The sequence below is a fragment of the Mesoplodon densirostris genome, chromosome 6 (assembly GCF_025265405.1).
Source record: "Mesoplodon densirostris isolate mMesDen1 chromosome 6, mMesDen1 primary haplotype, whole genome shotgun sequence".
Taxonomy (NCBI): domain Eukaryota; kingdom Metazoa; phylum Chordata; class Mammalia; order Artiodactyla; family Ziphiidae; genus Mesoplodon; species Mesoplodon densirostris.
Window position 1 is genome coordinate 56,127,389 of NC_082666.1, and position 18,615 is coordinate 56,146,003.

General features: G+C 37.8%; 1 pseudogene; it reads left to right on the forward strand.

Annotated features, from left to right (window-relative positions):
• The window catches only part of LOC132491637 (LLGL scribble cell polarity complex component 2-like), a 39,601-nt pseudogene that overhangs the window by 14,677 nt on the left and 6,309 nt on the right, over positions 1 to 18,615 (forward strand).

An 18,615-nucleotide genomic window follows, 5' to 3' on the forward strand; every position in this document is an offset into this window, starting at 1 on the left:
CCCTACTTTCCATTCTTTTGGGTATATACTCAGAAGTGAAATTGTTGGATCATATGGTATTTCTATTTTTAATTTTTTTAGGAACTGCCATGCAATTTTCCACAGCCACTGTGCCAGTTTACATTCTTTTTGTTTGTTTGTTTGTTTGTTTTTTGAGGTACGTGGGCCTCTCACTGTGTGGCCTCTCCCGTTGCGGAGAACAGGCTCCAGACGTGCAGGCTCAGTGGCCATGGCTCACGGGCCCAGCCGCTCCGCGGCATGTGGGATCTTCCCGGACCAGGGTGCAAACCCGTGTCCCCGGCATTGGCAGGCGGACTCTCAACCACTGCGCCACCAGGGAAACCCCAATTTACATTCTTATTGGTAGTGCATAAGGGTTCCAGTTTCTCCACATCCTCACTGACACTTGTTTTCTGTTTTTTGACAGTAGCAATCCTAATGGGTATAAGGCTGTAGGTATTTTTTTACATGGTTACGTTGAGGCTTACATACAATATCTTAGAGCTGTAACAGTCTATTTTCAGACTGATAACAACTTAAGTTCAATCACCTACAAAACCTCTACATTTTAAGTCCCCCACACACTATATTATTGTTGTCACATTTTACATCTGTTCATATTTGTATCTTTTAACATATTTTAAAATTATAGTTTTTTAAATGCTTTTTTCCTTTAACTTTTATACTAGAGTTAAAAGTGACTTACTCATCATGATTAAAATATTACAGTATTCAGTATTTGTCTATATGTTCACCTTTAAACAACAAATTTCATATTACCAGCCAAAGGCACCATCTCGACTCTCCTCCAGGTGGCTAGATTGTGTTGGACCTGCCAGAGCTCCAACATGAGCAAGAGAGAAGCCAGTCCTTTGAGGAGCCCCATCAGAAAAGCTGGGGAGGGTGAAATAGGTAAAGGGGATTAACTGAATGGTGATGGAGGGAAACTAAATTTTTGGTAGTAAGCATGCTGTAGTGTATACAGAATTAGAAATATAATGTTGTACACATGAAACTTACATAATGTTATATATCAACGTTACCTCAATAAAGTAAATTTAAAATATATCAGTCCATCAATTATAGAAAATGTATTAGAGCAATGCAAGTTGTTAATAATAGGGAGAACTGTGTGTGTGTGGCAGGAAATAGGAGGAAGTATATGGGAACTTGGTAATTTTTACTTTTTTTTCCATGAACTTAAAACGGTTCTAAAAAATAGTCTATAATTTAAAAATATTTTAAATTATGAGCATCTACTACTTTTTTAATCAGCAAAGAATCAGCAAGAAAAGAATATATATTGTTTTTTTGAAAGAGTCTATTACGTGTGTTTGGAATTTAGGAATGTGTAAATAGGGAGCTCTGGGACACCACCTTTAGTCATGTACACAGGAAACTAAGAAATGCCAGTTTCTGGAGAGAGAGACTACATCATTTATGTTTAGTAATCAAAGGCAAATGGCCATGTGGCTCAGAGAAAGAGAGAGAGCCTGAGAGAATGGCTGCTTTTGTTCTGATGGCTTTCTTTTTCCTAGTTTTTGTATCCTTTTAATTAACTTCACTTTTTGCCTAATCTCTAAAGCATCACCCTGCCCCTGAAAATGTCTTTTTCTGAGAATCTTCCCAAAGGGACAAGAAAGCCATCTTAGTCATCCCCAGCATCTGTAAAATGGAGGCATGAGCTTTATATACTCAGTCATTGTAATAAAACTCCACCATCGGGCCTCCCTGGTGGCGCAGTGGTTGAGAGTCCGCCTGCCGATGCAGGGGATACGGGTTCGTGCCCCGGTCTGGGAGGATCCCATATGCCGCGGAGCGGCTGGGCCCGTGAGCCATGGCCGCTGGGCCTGCGCATCCGGAGCCTGTGCTCCGCAACGGGAGAGGCCACAACAGTGAGAGGCCCGCATACCGCAAAAAGAAAAAACAAAACAAAACAAAACAAAAAAAACTCCACCATCACTTAAATAGCTGTGGGATCTGCTCCCGCTGAAGTTGATCTATAGTAAAAATGAGGAAGACTGCCCTGTCTTTAAGGCAACTACAATCTGGTAGGGGAGACAAGGCATGAATTCTTGAGAAGTCTATGCAGGCAACAAGTCACCATCTATAACCAACTGACAGCTGTGTACTACATGCTGAGTAACTGACATAGATGACAGTGCTACATACTTCGAGGAAGGAAATAGCACTCAGTTTTGAGTCATGATGACAGTACTGAATATGAGGGAGAGCTGTAATCACTAAAACTAAATTTATGAGTAAATGGTTCTACACAGCAAACTACACATAAACATCCACTGCATTTGTCGATTATTGTTTTAATTAATTCTTAGTGAGAAACTGAAACCAACATCAATCTGTCTACAAGTAACTTAGGTATTTTACATGTTCACTAAGTTCTTGTTCTTTTTTTTTTTTTAATTGTGAAGCCTAACATACATACAGCAAAATGCATAAAATATAAACATTCAGTTTCACAAATAATTACAGAGTAAACACCTGTATTCCAACCAACTAGGTCAAGAAATAGGCTATTTTAAGTTCCACAAGTCTCCAGAATGTCTTTTCTTGATCACAAGCTCTCCCTTTTCCCTAAATGTAACCTCTGTGTTGACCTTTGTAATACTTACTTCCTTGTTTTTCTTTATAGTTTTCCACCTATATATTCATCCCTAAAAATGTTGTTTTATTTCTCCTATTTTTATCTTTATATATATATAGAATCATGCTATATGTATTTTTTGTTTTTTCTTTTGCCCAACATTATGTTTTTTTTTAATTTTTATTTTTTTTGTTAGTTTCTGCTTTATAACAAAGTGAATCAGTCATACATATACATCTGTTCCCACATCCCTTCCCTCATGCATCTCCCTCCCTCCCACCCTCCCCATCCCACCCCTCCAGGCGGTCACAAAGCACCGAGCTGATCTCCCTGTGCTCTGCGGCTGCTTCCCACTATCTATCTCCCTTACGTTTGGTAGTGTATATATGTCCATGCCTCTCTTTCGCTTTGTCACAGCTTACCCTTCCCCCTCCCCATATCCTCAAGTCCATTCTCATGTAGGTCTGTGTCTTTATTCCCGTTTTACTCCTAGGTTCTTCATGACATTTTTTTTTTTTTAATTCCGTATATATGTGTTAGCATACGGTATATGTTTTTTTTTGAGATTCATCATGCTGTTTTCACTCTTCAATAGTGTTCCATTGTATGGATATACTAAAATTTATCCTTGCAGAGTCAAGATAGCGTAATAGGAGGATGCGGAATTCGCATCTCTGCAAAACTAGGGCACCTGCCAGGCACCAGTGGGGGACCGCGGACACCTAAGGGGACGGGAGGAACCCCCAGTTACCAGCTTGCGGGATCTTGGTTTGCAGGCTGGAGGTTGGGCCCAAGCTCCTGTGGTGGGAACTCTGAGTCCAAACTGCTGGACTAACAGAGAACCTCAGACACCAGGGAATATTAATAAGAGTGAGGCATCCCAGAGGTTCTCATCTCAGTACCAAGACCCGACTCTATCCAACTGCCTGCAAACTCCAGTGCTGGACGTCTCAGGCCAAACAACCAGTAAGACAGGAATACAGCACCACCAGTCAAAAAAAAAAAAAAGAAAAAAGAAATGACAAAAAAATATGTTACAAGTAAAAACCTACAAGACCAAATAAATGAAGACAAACTAGGCAACCTACCTGAAAAAGAATTCAGAGTAATGATAGTAAAGATGATACAAAATCTCAGAAACAGAATGGAGAAAATACAAGAAACATTTAACAAGGATCTAGAAGAACTAAAGAGCAAATAAACAGTGATGACCAACACAGTTACTGAAGTTAAAAATACTCCAGAAGGAATCAATAGCAGAATAACTGAGGCAGAAGAACAGGTAAGTGACCTGGAAGATAAATTAGTGGAAATAACTACCACAGAGCAGAATAAAGAAAAAAGAATGAAAAGAATTGAGGACAGTCTCAGACACATCTGAGACAACATTTAATGCACCAACATTCGAATTATAGGGGTTCCATAAGGAGAGAAAAAGAAAGGGTCTGAGAAAATATTTGAAGAGATTATAGTCGAAAGCTTCCCTAATATAGGAAAGGAAATAGTCAAGTCCAGGAAGCACAGAGAGTACCATACAGGGTAAACCCAAAGAGAAACACGCTAAGACACATATTAATCAAATTAATAAAAATTAAATACAAACAAAAATATTAAAAGCAGCACGGGAAAAGCAACAAATAACATGCAAGGGAATCCCCATAAGGTTAACAGCTGATCTTTCAGCAGAAACTCTGCAAGCCAGAAGGGAGTGACAGGACATATATAAAGTGATGAAAGGGAAAAACTTACAACCAAGATTACCAAGCAAGGATCTCATTCAGATTCGATGGAGAAAATAAAACCTTTACAGATAAGCAAAAGTTAAGAGAATTCAGCACCACCAAACCAGCTTTTCAACAAATGCTAAAGGAACTTCTCTAGGCAGGAAACACAAGACAAGGAAAAGACCTACAAAAATCCGAAACAATTAAGAAAATGGTAATAGGAACATACATATCAATAATTACCTTAAATGTAAATGGATTAAATGCTCCCACCGAAAGACACAGACTGGCTGAATGGATACAAAAACAAGACCCGTATATATGCTGTCTACAAGAGACCCACTTCAGACCTAGGGACACATACAGACTGAAAGTGAGGGGATGGAAAAAGATACCCTATACAAATGAAAATCAAAAGAAAGCTGGAGTAGCAATTCTCATATCAGACAAAATAGACTTTAAAATAAAGACTATTACAAGAGACAAAGAAGGACACTACATAATGATCAAGGGATCAATCCAAGAAGAAGATATAACAGTTATAAATATTTATGCACCCAACATAGGAGCACCTCGGTACATAAGGCAAATGCTAACAGCCATAAAAGGGGAAATCGACAGTAACACAATCATAGTAGGGGACTTTAACACCTCACTTTCACCAATGGACAGATCATCTGAAATGAAAGTAAATAAGGAAACACAAGCTTTAAATGATACATTAAACAAGATGGACTTAATTGATATTTATAGGACATGCCATCCAAAAACACCAGAATACACTTTCTTCTCAAGTGTTCTTGGAACATTCTCCAGGATAGACCATATCTTGGGTCACAAATCAAGCCTTGGTAAATTTAAGAAAATTGAAATCATATCAAGTATGTTTTCCGACCACAGTGCTATGAGACTAGATATCAGTTACAGGAAAAAAAAACTGTAAAAAATACAAACACATGGAGGCTAAACAATACACTACTAAATAATGAAGAGATCACTGAAGAAACCAAAGAGGAAATCAAAAAATACCTAGAAACAAATGGCAATGAAAACACAATGACCCAAATCCTATGGGATGCAGCAAAAGCAGTTCTAATAGGGAAGTTTATAGCAATACAATCCTACCTTAAGAAACAAGAAAAATCTCAAATAAACAACCTAAACTTACACCTAAAGCAGTTAGAGAAAGAAGAATAAAAAAATGCCAAAGTTAATAAAGGAAAGAAATCATAAAGATCAGATCAGAAATAAATGAAAAATAAATGAAGAAAACAATAGCAAAGATCAATAAAACTAAAAGCTGGTTCTTTGAGAAGATAAACAAAATTGATAAAACATTAGCCAGACTCATCAAGAAAAAAAGGAGAAGACTCAAATCAACAGAATTAGAAATAAAAAAGGAGAAGTAACAACTGACACTGCAGAAATACAAAGGATCATGAGTGATAACTACAAACAACCATATGCCAATAAAATGGACAACCTGGAAGAAATGGACAAATTCTAGAAAAGCACAACCTTCCAAGACTGAACCAGGAAGAAATAGAAAATATAAACAGACTGATCACAAGCACTGAAATTGAAACTGTGATTAAAAACCTTCCAACAAACAAAAGCCCAGGACCAGATGGCTTCACAGGCAAATTCTATCAAACATTTAGAGAAGAGCTAACACCTATCCTTCTCAAACTCTTTCAAAATATAGCAGAGGGAGGAACACTCCCAAACTCATTCTATGAGGCCACCATCACCCTGATACCAAAACCAGACAAAGATGTCACAGAGAAAGAAAACTACAGGCCAATATCAATGATGAACATAGATGCAAAAATCCTCAACAAAATACTAGCAAACAGAATCCAACAGCACTTAAAAGGGTCATACACCCTGACCAAGTGGGGTTTATCCCAGGAATGCAAGGATTCTTCAATGTATGCAAATCAATCAGTGTGATAAGCCATATTAACAAATTGAAGGAGAAAAACCATATGATAATCTCAATAGATGCAGAAAAAGCTTTCGACAAAATTCAATACCCATTTATGATAAAAACTCTCCAGAAGGTAGGCATAGAGGGAACCTACCTCAACATAATAAAGGCCATATATGACACACCCACAGCCAACATTGTTCTCAGTAGTGAAAAACAGAAACCATTTCCACTAAGATCACGAACAAGACAAGGTTTCCCACTCTCACCACTATTATTCAACATAGTTTTGGACGTTTTAGCCACAGCAATCAGAGAGTAAAAAGAAATAAAAGGAATCCAAATCGGAAAAGAAGAAGTAAAACTTTGCAGATGACATGATACTATACATAGAGAAACCTAACTAAAGATGCTACCAGAAAACTACTAGAGCAAATCAATGAATTCGGTAAAGTAGCAGAATACAAAATTAATACACAGAAATCTCTTGCATTCCTATACACTAATGGTGAAATGTCTGAAAGAGAAATTAAGGAAACACTCCCATTTACCATTGCCACAAAATGAATAAAATACCTAGGAATAAACCTACCTAAGGAGACAGAAGACCTGTTTGCAGAAAACTATAAGACACTGATGAAAGAAATTAAAGATGACACAAACAGATAGAGAGATATACCCTGTTCTTGAATTGGAAGAATCAACATTGTGAAAATGATGATACTACCCAAGGCAATCTACAGATTCAGTGCAATCCCTATCAAACTACCAATGGCATTTTTCACACAACTAGAACAAAAAATTGCACAAGTTTTACGGAGACACAAAAGACCCTGAATTGCCAAAGCAATCTTCAGAAAGAAGAACTGAGCTGGAGGAATCAGCCTCCTGGACTTCAGACTATACTACAAAAGCTACAAGACAGTGTGGTACTGGCACAAAAACAGAAATATAGGTCAATGGAACAGGATAGAAAGCCCAGAGGTAAACCCAAGTACCTATGGTCAACTAATCTATGACAAAGGAGGCAAGGATATACAGTGGAGAAAAGAGACTCTCTTCAATAAATGGAGCTGGGAAAACTGGACAGCTACATGTAAAAGAATGAAATTAGAACACTCCCTATCACTGTACACAAAAATAAAGTCAAAATGGATTAAAGACCTAAATGTAAGGCCAGCACTATAAAACTCTGAGAGGAGAACATAGAACACTCTATGACATAAATTACAGCACATTCTGTTTTGACCTACTTCGTAGAGAAATGGAAATAAAAACAAAAATAGACAAATGGGACCTAATGAAACTTAAAAACTTTTGCACTGCAAATGAAACCATAAACAAAACGAAAAGAGAACCTTCAGAATGAGAGAAGATATTTGCAAACAAAGCAACTGACAAAGGATTAATCTCCAAAATATACAAGCAGCTCATGCAACTCAATATCAAAAAATCAAACAACACAATGCAAAAATGGGCTGAAGACCTAAATAGACATTTCTCCAAAGAAGATATACAGATTGCCAACAAACACATGAAAAGATGAATGAAAATGAAAACTACAATGAGGTGTCACCTCACACTGGTCAGAATGGCCATCATCAAAAAATCTACAAACAATAAATGCTGGAGAGGGTGTGGAGAAAAGGGAACCCTCTTGCACTGTTGGTGGGAATGTAAATTGATACAGCTACTATGGAGAACAGTATGGAGGTTCCTTAAAAAACTAAAAATAGAACTACCATATGACCCAGCAATCCCACTACTGGGCGTATGCCCTGAGAAAACCACAATTCAAAAAGGGTCATGTACCACAATGTTCATTGCAGCACTCTTTACAATAGCCAGGACATGGAAGCAACCTAAGTGTCCTTCGACAGATGAATGGATAAAGAAGATGTGGCACATATATACAATGGAATATTACTCAGCCATAAAAAGAAATGAAATGGAGTTATTTGTAGTGAGTTGGATGGACCTAGAGTCTGTCATACAGAGTGAAGTAAGTCAGAAAGAGAAAAACAAATAGCATATGGTAACACATATATATGGAATCTAAAAAAAAAAAAAAGGTTCTGATGAACCTAGGAGCAGGACAGGAATAAAGACGCAGACATAGAAAATGGACTTGAGGACACGGGGAGGGGGAAGTGTAAGCTGGGACAGAGTAACATTGACATATATACAGTACCAAATGTAAAATAGATAGCTAGTGGGAAGCAGCTGCATAGCACCGGGAGATCAGCTTGGTGCTTTGTGACCACCTAGAGGGCTGGGATAAGGAGGGTGGGAGGGAGATGCAATAGGGAGGGGATATGGGGATATACGTATGCATAAAGCTCATTCACTTTGTTATACAGCAGAAAGTAACACAACATTGTAAAGCAATTATATTCCAATAAAGATGTTAAAAATAAATATTTAAACAAAAATTTATCCTTTTGTTGATGTGCATTTGAGTTTTTCTTCAGTTTTGGACTTTACACCTATTGTTGCTAGAAGACATTCTTATAAATATATCCTGGAACACGAGTACCCAAGCTTATAATATCTGAAGTCTTTGTGATTCTCTTTCTGTGTCTCTAGTTTCTGACTCTTACATAGAATCTTTCTTTATCTCTGTACTTACTTATCTTTGTAAACTGATTATACTCCTTGAAAATCATTTGTAAAAATAATTTGAGTTCTGGTATTAACGTGCTTGCCTCCAAGGAAGGCTTATATTTATTTTTCCAGGCAACATTGGACAGTTTAGTATAGAACTAACTTAAACCAAATTTCTGGCTTGAGTTCCATGGCCAGTTCAGGCAATGTGACCCTAGGTTGCAAATCTCTGGCTAGGCCAGTTCATTCCTAGTTCCTCTGTACCCTGAAAGTGTAACCTCTTGAGTACTCTAAACTGGAGAAACATGGAGAAAGTCTCCTGTTAGACACTGAAACTTGAGGAGGTCTTGGCTTTTATTTCTAGTCCCCTAATTTTGCAGGGGCATTAAAACAACCGTGAGTTTTCTCTGATCAGCAAGTGTCCTCAGGACAAAAGAAGCTTTTGTAGTTGCTTATCTCTCTGGGTTCCTACTTTCCTGTTAGTCTTTGTCTGGTAATTCCCTACTAGCTTTTTAGCTCTCCAATGCGTTTTAAATGGTTTTAAATCTTTTAATTCAGACTCCTTAGCTGCTTTGTTGTAGGAGCATTACTTCAAGTTACCCAGCTCACACTCTCTGGAAACAAAAGTTCCAGGCTAAGTCATTATAAGGTAATTCTAGAATCTGCTACAGAGAATAAGGTAAAACTGGATTTGGCTTTCTGCAATCTTGGCATGTAGTACACAACTTTACTAGCCAATGTTCTTGTCTTTTATTAGATTCTGGTCTTATACTGCCCATATTGGTCTGCAGACATACCCCAAATCCTTCTAGCTGGAAAAGCATTGTCTTGACCTCTAACAGCATGTTCTGTATTTCTTTCTCTCAGAGTTGCCATTGCATCTTAATTCTCCTCATCCTTTTCTAAAAAGCCAGACTTTAGACTGGGCAAGAGACCAAAACCTTGCTACACAAATGTCTGTGTCTTTAACCATCTTTTTCTTGGTTTTTAATCAGTTAAATATTAGTGTTTTCTAGCTCTCTAGCATATCTATGATCATCCTTCACTTTAATAACAGAAAATTTGGACTATTTCTGTATGAAGACAGTGCCTGGTGAGGCAATTTCTCATTCTTTAGTTTGCATACAGACATCTTTGCTTTCTCTCAGTTCTCTTAAAATTTAAAAAACGTCTAGTTGTTCTTGAACAATTCTAGAGATCAATATGGTCTGTTACCAGTTACTTTACAGTTTTTCATTGTGTAGTAGAAACATATAGGGCTGGGGAGGAAAACTACAGAGGTAAAGTGCCATGTTCACCATATCATAAAAAGAGTACGTACTATCAGCATGACTTACACTGTTGATGATGACCCTGAACACCTTGCTGAGGTAATGCTTGTCAGGTATTTTTCCACCACTCTTTTATTTCCCCTTTCCACACTGTGCTTTTCGGAAAAGAGTCACCATGCACGGCCCACACTTAAAGAGTGGGGAGTCATGCTTCATCCCCTTTAGGGTGGAAAAGCTGCATACATTATTTGGAATTCTTCTGCATGGAAAATTATCTCTTCTCCCCCATTTATTTGTTTATTCAGTCGTTTATTCAGATTAGTATAAACTCATGGGTATTTATTTTAGAGCCTGGATTATAATCCAATGTTTATTTTATTGCTCAAATGGTTCCATATTTGACCATTGGGAGCTTTTTCAGTTGGCTCTTTCAGTTTAAGTCTCTTTGACATAACTCCATCTTTTGGGTTTGTTGTTGTCAGCATTATCTTTACATTCTGACACTACAAGATACTCCAGGCTCATCTTGCATATTTCCTGCTCTAGTTCCAGAACTAGCGTTTTTTCCCAAAGAGCAATGGTTCCTTTTATTGGAGAATGGTATTATAAACCAAGAATTGCATGCAGATGTGCTCATTGTTCCTGGGGTATTGTTGCTTCTAGACCTTCTCAGCTGACAGTGCAAGGAAATATATGTGTATACTAATCCATGTATATGTACATATCTATAAGCCTTTTTGTATGTAATCATTTGTATCTACATTAAGCTTAATGCAATTTTATATTAATGTCTCCAATGTAACCCGTTATCACAAAGAGCATTCTAGCTTCCTTCCCTTACTTATCTGTAAACTCCCACTCCAACAGTGAGAAATCTGCCTTGCACCATCCCTAATTTACTGTAATTTACTTAATTGTCCAAATGCAGTAATCTGTATAGAGTATTAGAGTTGTTAGCCTTAATCTCTGTGGAAAACAAGAGTCTGGCCCTTATGGACAGTTTCTTTTACCTTTTGTCTTATAGACTCCACTCATTTCTGGAAGTTAATTAGGTCAGCAGTTCCCCCATTCCCTACGGTAAGATAATTTCATATATTTGTAAATCAGTTATTTTGTCACATTCTGCACTTTTTCCTGGAATTTCCTGATCTCCTAAATGAATTTTTTAAAACTGCATACATTAAGGTTCACTCTTTGTATCGTAAAATTCTGCTGTTTTAAAAAATGCAGTGACATGCATACACAATTACAGTATCATACAGAATAATTTTATTGCTCAAAAAAAATCCTCTGTGCTTCACCTATTCCACCCTTCTCTCCTTTTCCTGAATCCCTGGCAGACACTGATCTTTTTACCATCACTATAGTTTTTCTTTTTCCAGGATGTCATATGCTTGGAATCACACACTATGTAGGCTTTTCAAAGTAACTTACTTCACTTAGCAACTTACATTTAAGATTCATGCATGTCTTTTTGAGGCTTGATAGCTCACTTCTTTTTTTTTTTAATCACAGAGTGATATTCTATTGTCTGGATGTACCACAGTTTTTTTGTGTGTGTGTGTGGTACACCAGCCTCTCACTGTTGTGGCCTCTCCCGTTGCAGAGCACAGGCTCCGGACGCTCAGTCTCAATGGCATTGGCTCACGGGCCTAGCCGCTCCGCGGCATGTGGGATCTTCCTGGACCGGGGCACGAACCCGTGTCCCCTGCATCGGCAGGCAGACTCTCAACCACTGCGCCACCAGGGAAGCCCCACAGTTTCTTTATTCACCTATTGTAGGACATCTTGGTTGCTTCCAGTTTTGCTGAATATGAATAAATCTGCTATAAATATTTGTATGTTTTCAGATCAGTTGAGTAAATACTTAGGAGAATGATTACTGGATTGTATGGTAATACTATGTTTAGCTTTATAAGAAGAATTGCCCAGCTGTCTTCCAAAGTGGTTGTACCATTTTGCAGTCCCACCAGCATGAATAAGTCCTTTTCTCCACATCCTTGCTAGCAGTTGGTATTCTCAGGTTTTTGGGGTTTTGTTTTGTTTTGTGTTTTGGTATATTAGCCATTCTGATATGTAGTAACATCTCACTGTTGTTTTAATTTTCAAGTCTTAGTGATAAATTATGTTGAGAATCTTTTCATATGTTTATTTGCCATATGTATATATCCTTTAGAGAGGTGTCTCTTCAGAACTTTTGCACATTTTTTATTGGGCTGTTTTCTTATTGCTAAGTTTTAAGAGTCCTTTGTGTATTTTGGATACCAGTCTTTCATTGTTTTGTGTTTTGCATATATTTTCACCTGGTCTGTAGCTTGTGTTTTTATTCTCTTACCAGTGTCTTTTGCAGAGCAGAAGCTTTTAATTTCAGAAGTCCAACTTACCTTATTTTTCTTTTCATGGATCAAGCTTTTGAGGTTCTATGTAAAAAGTCACAAAACCCAAGGTCAACTAGGTTTTCTCCTATATTATCTTTTAGAAGTTTTATAGTTTTGCATTTTACATTTGGGTCTATGGTAAACTTTGAATTAATTTTTGTGGAAGGTGTTAAGTCTTTGTCTAGGTTTATTTTTTTGCATGTGGATGTCCAACTGTCCCAGCGACATGTGTTGAAGAGACTGTCCTTTTTCCATTGAATTGCCTCTGGAGCTAATATTTTAAAAATAGGCACAGGTATCCATTCTGGTGAGGATGGATTTTGGGTCTATAAATATAGGAATATAGAAAGATTCTCAAGACTTATTAAGAGAGGAAAAAGGAAATTGCATAATAGTACATAATATTCCATTCATCTTTAAACATACACACAACAAAATTATACACTGTATATGTGTTTGTAAACTTATAGAGAAGGATCTAAAAGGCTATACATCAAACTTTCAACAGTGTTTCTTTCAGGGAGAAGTGATTTGAAATGACAATAAAGAAGGATTTTAGGCAAAGAAGTATTTCTAAAAATCTTAAGGAATATTCTATAATGATAAAAATGCCATTTTAAAATATTAAAATATAGACTCAAAATATATAAAATAAAAAATGTCAGAACTTATAAAGTATATAGATAATTTATAATCATATTTGGAGATTTTAACATAGCTCTCTTAGTAACTAATAGAAAAAGCAGACAAAAATTAGTGAGAACATAAAAGATTTGAATATCATGAATAACAAACTTTATAGGCACAAGGTATTCTGTGATATACATTCTTTCAAGTCCATATGGAACATTTACCAAAATAGATCTTATATTAAATCATGTAAGTCTCAACAAATTTCAAATAATTTAAATCATATGGAGTATGTTTCCTGATCACAGTGGAATTAAGCTAAGAACATTTACAGTAAGATAACTAGAAAAATCATCATTTGGTATTTAAGTTGTCTATTTTGAAACAATCTTTGGGTCAAAAGAGAAATCACAACAGAAATTTTATTTTTTAAGATTTTTTTGATGTGGACAGTTTTTAAAGTCTTTATTGAATTTGTTACAGTATTGCTTCTGTTTTATGTTTTTTTGGTTTTTGGCCATGAGGCACATAGCCAAAAAACTACATGCTCCCCAACCAGGGATCAAACCCACACCCCCTGCATTGGAAGGCAAAGTCTTAACCACTGGACCACCAGGGAAGTCTGACAACAGAAATTTTAAAATATTTTTGTTTGAAGGATAATGTACATATAACATATCAAAACCTGTGGTTTGCAATTAAAGCAGCGCTTCAAGGATCATTTTTCCCCAGTTTTATTGAGATACAGTCGACATACAGCACTATATAAGTTAAAGGTATACAGGATACTGATTTGACTTACATATATCATAAAATGATTACCACAGTAAGTTTAGTTATCATCAGCATCTCATTAAATACAAGAAAAAAAGAGAAAAAGAAAAAACTTAGAAGAAAAAGAAAAAGCTCTTAGAGGATAATTTTTTTTAGCTTTAAATGTAAATATTAGAAAAGAAGAGCTTCCCTGGTGTTGCAGTGGTTGGGAATCCTCCTGCCAATGCAGGGGACACAGGTTCGAGCCCTGGTCCGGGAAGATCCCACATGCTGCAGAGCAACTGGGCCTGCATGCTGCAACTGCCGAGCCCACGTGTCACAACTACTGAGGCCCACACACCTAGAGCCCGTGCTCCACAACAAGAGAAGCCACCACGGTGAGAGGCCCGTGCACCACAACTGAAGACTAGCCCCCGCTTGCTGCAACTAGAGAAAGCCTGCGTGCAGCAAAGAGGACCCAACACAGCCAAAAATAAATAAATAAATGTATATATAAAAAAAAGAAAAGGCAGACTGAAAATCACTGATCTAAACATTATCTCAAATGGCTAGAAAAAGAGCAGTAAATTAATTGTAAAGAAAGTAGAAGGAAGGAAAAAATGAAGAGGAGAAATCAGTAAAACAGAAATCAAATAGCCAAAAGAGAAAAAAATCAACATAAAAAGTTAAACCCTGAAAAAATTAATAAAATTGATACCCCACCCCCAGCTCCACAGCAAGACTGATAAGGGTCTTGTACATTTGCACACAACTAGGAAATCAAAGAGTTAGGTGCAGAACAGACTCAGGTGCTAAGAATAAATTGCATGAAAGGGCTAGCACCATGTATGGCACAAAACAAGTGTTTAGAAAATTCTTCTTGAGTTTGAAACATGCCTGTATTAGTTTCCTGAGTCTTCCATAAAAATTACTACAAACTGAGTGGCTTGAAACAATAGAAATGTATTCTCCCACAGTTCTGGAGGCCAGAAGTCCAAAATCAAGGTTTTGGCAGGATTGGTTCCTCCTGGAGTCTCTGAGGGAGAATCTCTTCCATGGCCTGTCTCCTGGTTCTAGTGGTTGTCAGAAATCCTTGGTATTCCTTGGCTTGTAGCTGAATCACTCCAGTCTCTGACTGAATATTCACATGGCCTTTTCCTCTGGATCTCTCTGTGTTGTCAAATCTTCCTCTCCTTTCTCTTATAAGGACGTTGGTTATTGGATTTAGTGCCTCCCTAAATCCAGCATAATCTCATGCTGAGATCCTTAATTTAGTTACATCTGCAACACCCTATTTCCAAATAAATAGAGGGTAGGGCTTGGACATACCTTTGGGGAAGAGCTATTCAACTTACTATACTGTCTAATTCTTCTAGACTCTAGAGAATAAAAGAGGCATACAGGACCAGAAAGAGATTTTTTCAGAGACTAAACCCAAAGATGAACACTCTTACAAGATCAGTTTAAGACATCCAGGATCTCTGGGGAATAAAACTGGGGCTCTGACTGGATATGCATTTTTAGAGTAAGCCCAAAGAGGAGAAGGATTTCCCCTCCTCCATAAACTAGAGTGAAAATACTAGGAATGATCTCTTAATAGGACCAGGTAGATTAAGGAAGATAAATTGGCACACAGGTTTAACTTACACTGGGGAAGAGGAGAAAAGTAGAATGGAGTGGAGCTGCTTTCCTTATGCAGAGTGGAGACTGCCTTCTTTATGCACCCTCCTGTGGTGCATTCAGATGCAGTCACAGGACACAATCTTGACTCAGTATAACTAGGAAAATTCACATTTTTCTGTTTTCAAATCACTTTAATAAACAAGATTTCCACAAATTGTTGCAACCCCTTATAAGGCATTGCTATTCCAACTTTAAAATCAGGAAATAGAGAATCTGAGAGATCATACAATTTGCTGAGGGCATGAGAATCCTCCAGGCCTTCAATAGTGATATTGAGATTTACTGCACAAGCTTCCTCAACTAAGAGTTATTACGATACCCATTTTGTAAACGAGGAAGCTGAGGCTTAGAGAGGTGCTGTACCTGGCCCAACCCCATACATCTAGTGAATGGTAGAGCCAGTATTTGATCCCAGTTCTGTCCAGGAGACCATGGACTATGACTCTTGAGCCTGATATTGCTCTAGACTGGGAGGTCTTTTGGCCTTTCTCAAAAAGGCATTTGAGGGCCTCCCTGGTGGTGCAGTGGTTGAGAGTCCGCCTGCCGATGCAGGGGATACGGGTTCGTGCCCCGATCTGGGAGGATCCCATATGCCGCGGAGCGGCTGGGCCCGTGAGCCATGGCCGCTGGGCCTGCGCATCCGGAGTCTGTGCTCCGCAACGGGAGAAGCCACGACAGTGAGAGGCCCGCATACCGCAAAAAGAAAAAAAAAAAAAAAAAAGGCATTTGAGATTAAAGCCATCTTGCTTCTTATTCCTGTTTTCATCAGTCAGAGACCTCAGTATAAGTAAGTACTCCTGACCAATTTCCTCTACCTGCCCTTCATGCTCATAATTGTCTATAGCCCCTTGTCCTTAATCCAAACCTCTCCCACCTCCCAAACTTTCCACTGTGTTCCCTCGTATTCCTACTCCATAATCCACTAATGTCCTGTAGCCTCAATTTCTTCTTAGTTTCTGCCTCCTTCTTAGTATAAATGCAGTCCAACTCTCCCTTGAGGACACGGAATTTCCTGAAGGTCTCTGAAATGAAAATTTTTATTCTCATTAGCAACCCATCTGAAGTCAGGAGGTGAATTTGAGACCCTTTTTGCTTCCCACTGTAACTTCCCCAGCTGTTAATGGATTGAATTTTATACCTGCAAAATACATATGTTGAAGTCCTAGCCTCAAAATGTGACCTTGTTTGGAAATAGGGTCACTGCAGATATAATCAATTAAGATGAGGATTAAGGTGAATCCCTAATTTAATATGACTGGTGTCCTTATAAAAAGGGGAAATTTAGGCACAGATATGCACACAGTGTGAATGCCATATGAAGATGAAGCAGAAAATCTACAAGCCAAGGAGCACCAAAGATTGCCAGCAAACTGCCAGAATCTGGGAGAGAGGAATGGAACAGATTTTGCCTCACCACTCTCAGAAGGAACCAATTTTACTGACACCTTGACTTCTACCTTTTAGAACTGTGAGACAATAAATTTCTGTTGTTTAAGCCACCTAGTTTGTGATACTTTGTTATGGCAGCCCTAGCAAAGTAATACACCAGCTCTTCGGTAAAAATCCTGTTTCACTTTAAGGCTCAGACCGTTCAACCCAACTCATCCTTCAGATCTCAGTTTAATGGTTACTTCTTCCAGGATACTTCCTTGATTTAGATTCTTTGGTATAAACTCTCACAAAATAATTTTTCTTCTTTTTGGCACACTTATTTACCTCAGTTTGCAATTGCACAGATGTTAGTGTTGTTTGATTGATATCTGGCTTTACCTCTAGCTCCTAAACTCCATGACCCCAGCAAAAGTTTCCGTTGTGCTCACCATCATATCCCCAGTAGGTGCTTAGCAAATATTTGTTGAATGAATTAAAGCATTCCATTGTTTCAGAAGTTAATTTCTTTTTGAAATACAAATAACCTTTGGCAAATATAATCCACCAAGCCTTATCAGTTAACTGATATTTAATATGTACATGAAGGTTAAGTCCAAGAGGGCTCTGAGTTTTGTGTTATCAGATAATTGCTTCCTAAATGACACTTGGCTTCTTTTTGAGTCCTCTTTCTTGCTCTTGTCTACTTTGACAACTATTTCACTGACTTTTTTTTTCTGGCTTCTTTGAATTTTTTATTGACAATCCCATGGTCTCCAGAATCTTCTTTATCATCTTTTAGCATCAGTTGCCTCAGATACTTTTGGGGGATTTCTTGGCAGCTATTGTGACAATTTAATTTGTTGTAGCCATTACATGGCATCTTGGCCGTACTTCTAAATTTGGCCATATGTGTCTTCTTGTCAAGATTTTAGAACATTAAAGAGGTAGATGGCCTACCGTTATTTTTAGCCCCAGATGTAGGAAACTTGCTCTTTTTCAAATGGTAGTAACAAATAGCTAGTGCTGTCTTGAAATTAGCCAAGGATGTACCAGTATACAACTTGGGGCAGACAATGACTTGGTGATAAGTGTGAATACAAGAGAATGACAACCCATGAGGTGTTTCTTGGATTTTTTTAAATAGGTGTCTCTTCCCAATTGGAGCTGGATGGCAGATGTTGTTCAGGTGTTTCAGAAATGATGGTGGATTAAAATACTAGACAAAATACTAGACAAAATCAGAGGGGAAAATATCAGAATTCAGCTGCATAACTGGTACATTCTAAAATTTTAGTACCTATTCTACTTTTGGGGTTCAAAAATCAAATATTACTACATGGTATTGTGTCATAATAAGAAATATATTTGGTCTTTGCTGGCCCCACCTCCTTCTTGGCAGGAGCTGCTAAAACCCTAGGAATCTCCTGAGAGATAAGGGTGTTTTTTATATGCTAATGAGATGACTCCTGACTGGGTCTCCTACATAGCTTCAGATTTGGGGCTAGAAAAGATCAAGCCAGAATAAGAGGGTTTGATCTTTCAGTTCCCCATCCCCACCTCAGAGGAGGAGAGGGGAGCTGTAGATTGAGTTCAGTCACCAATGGCCAATAATTTAATCATTCATGTCTGTGCAATGAAATGTGCGTACAAACTCCTAATCAGTGAG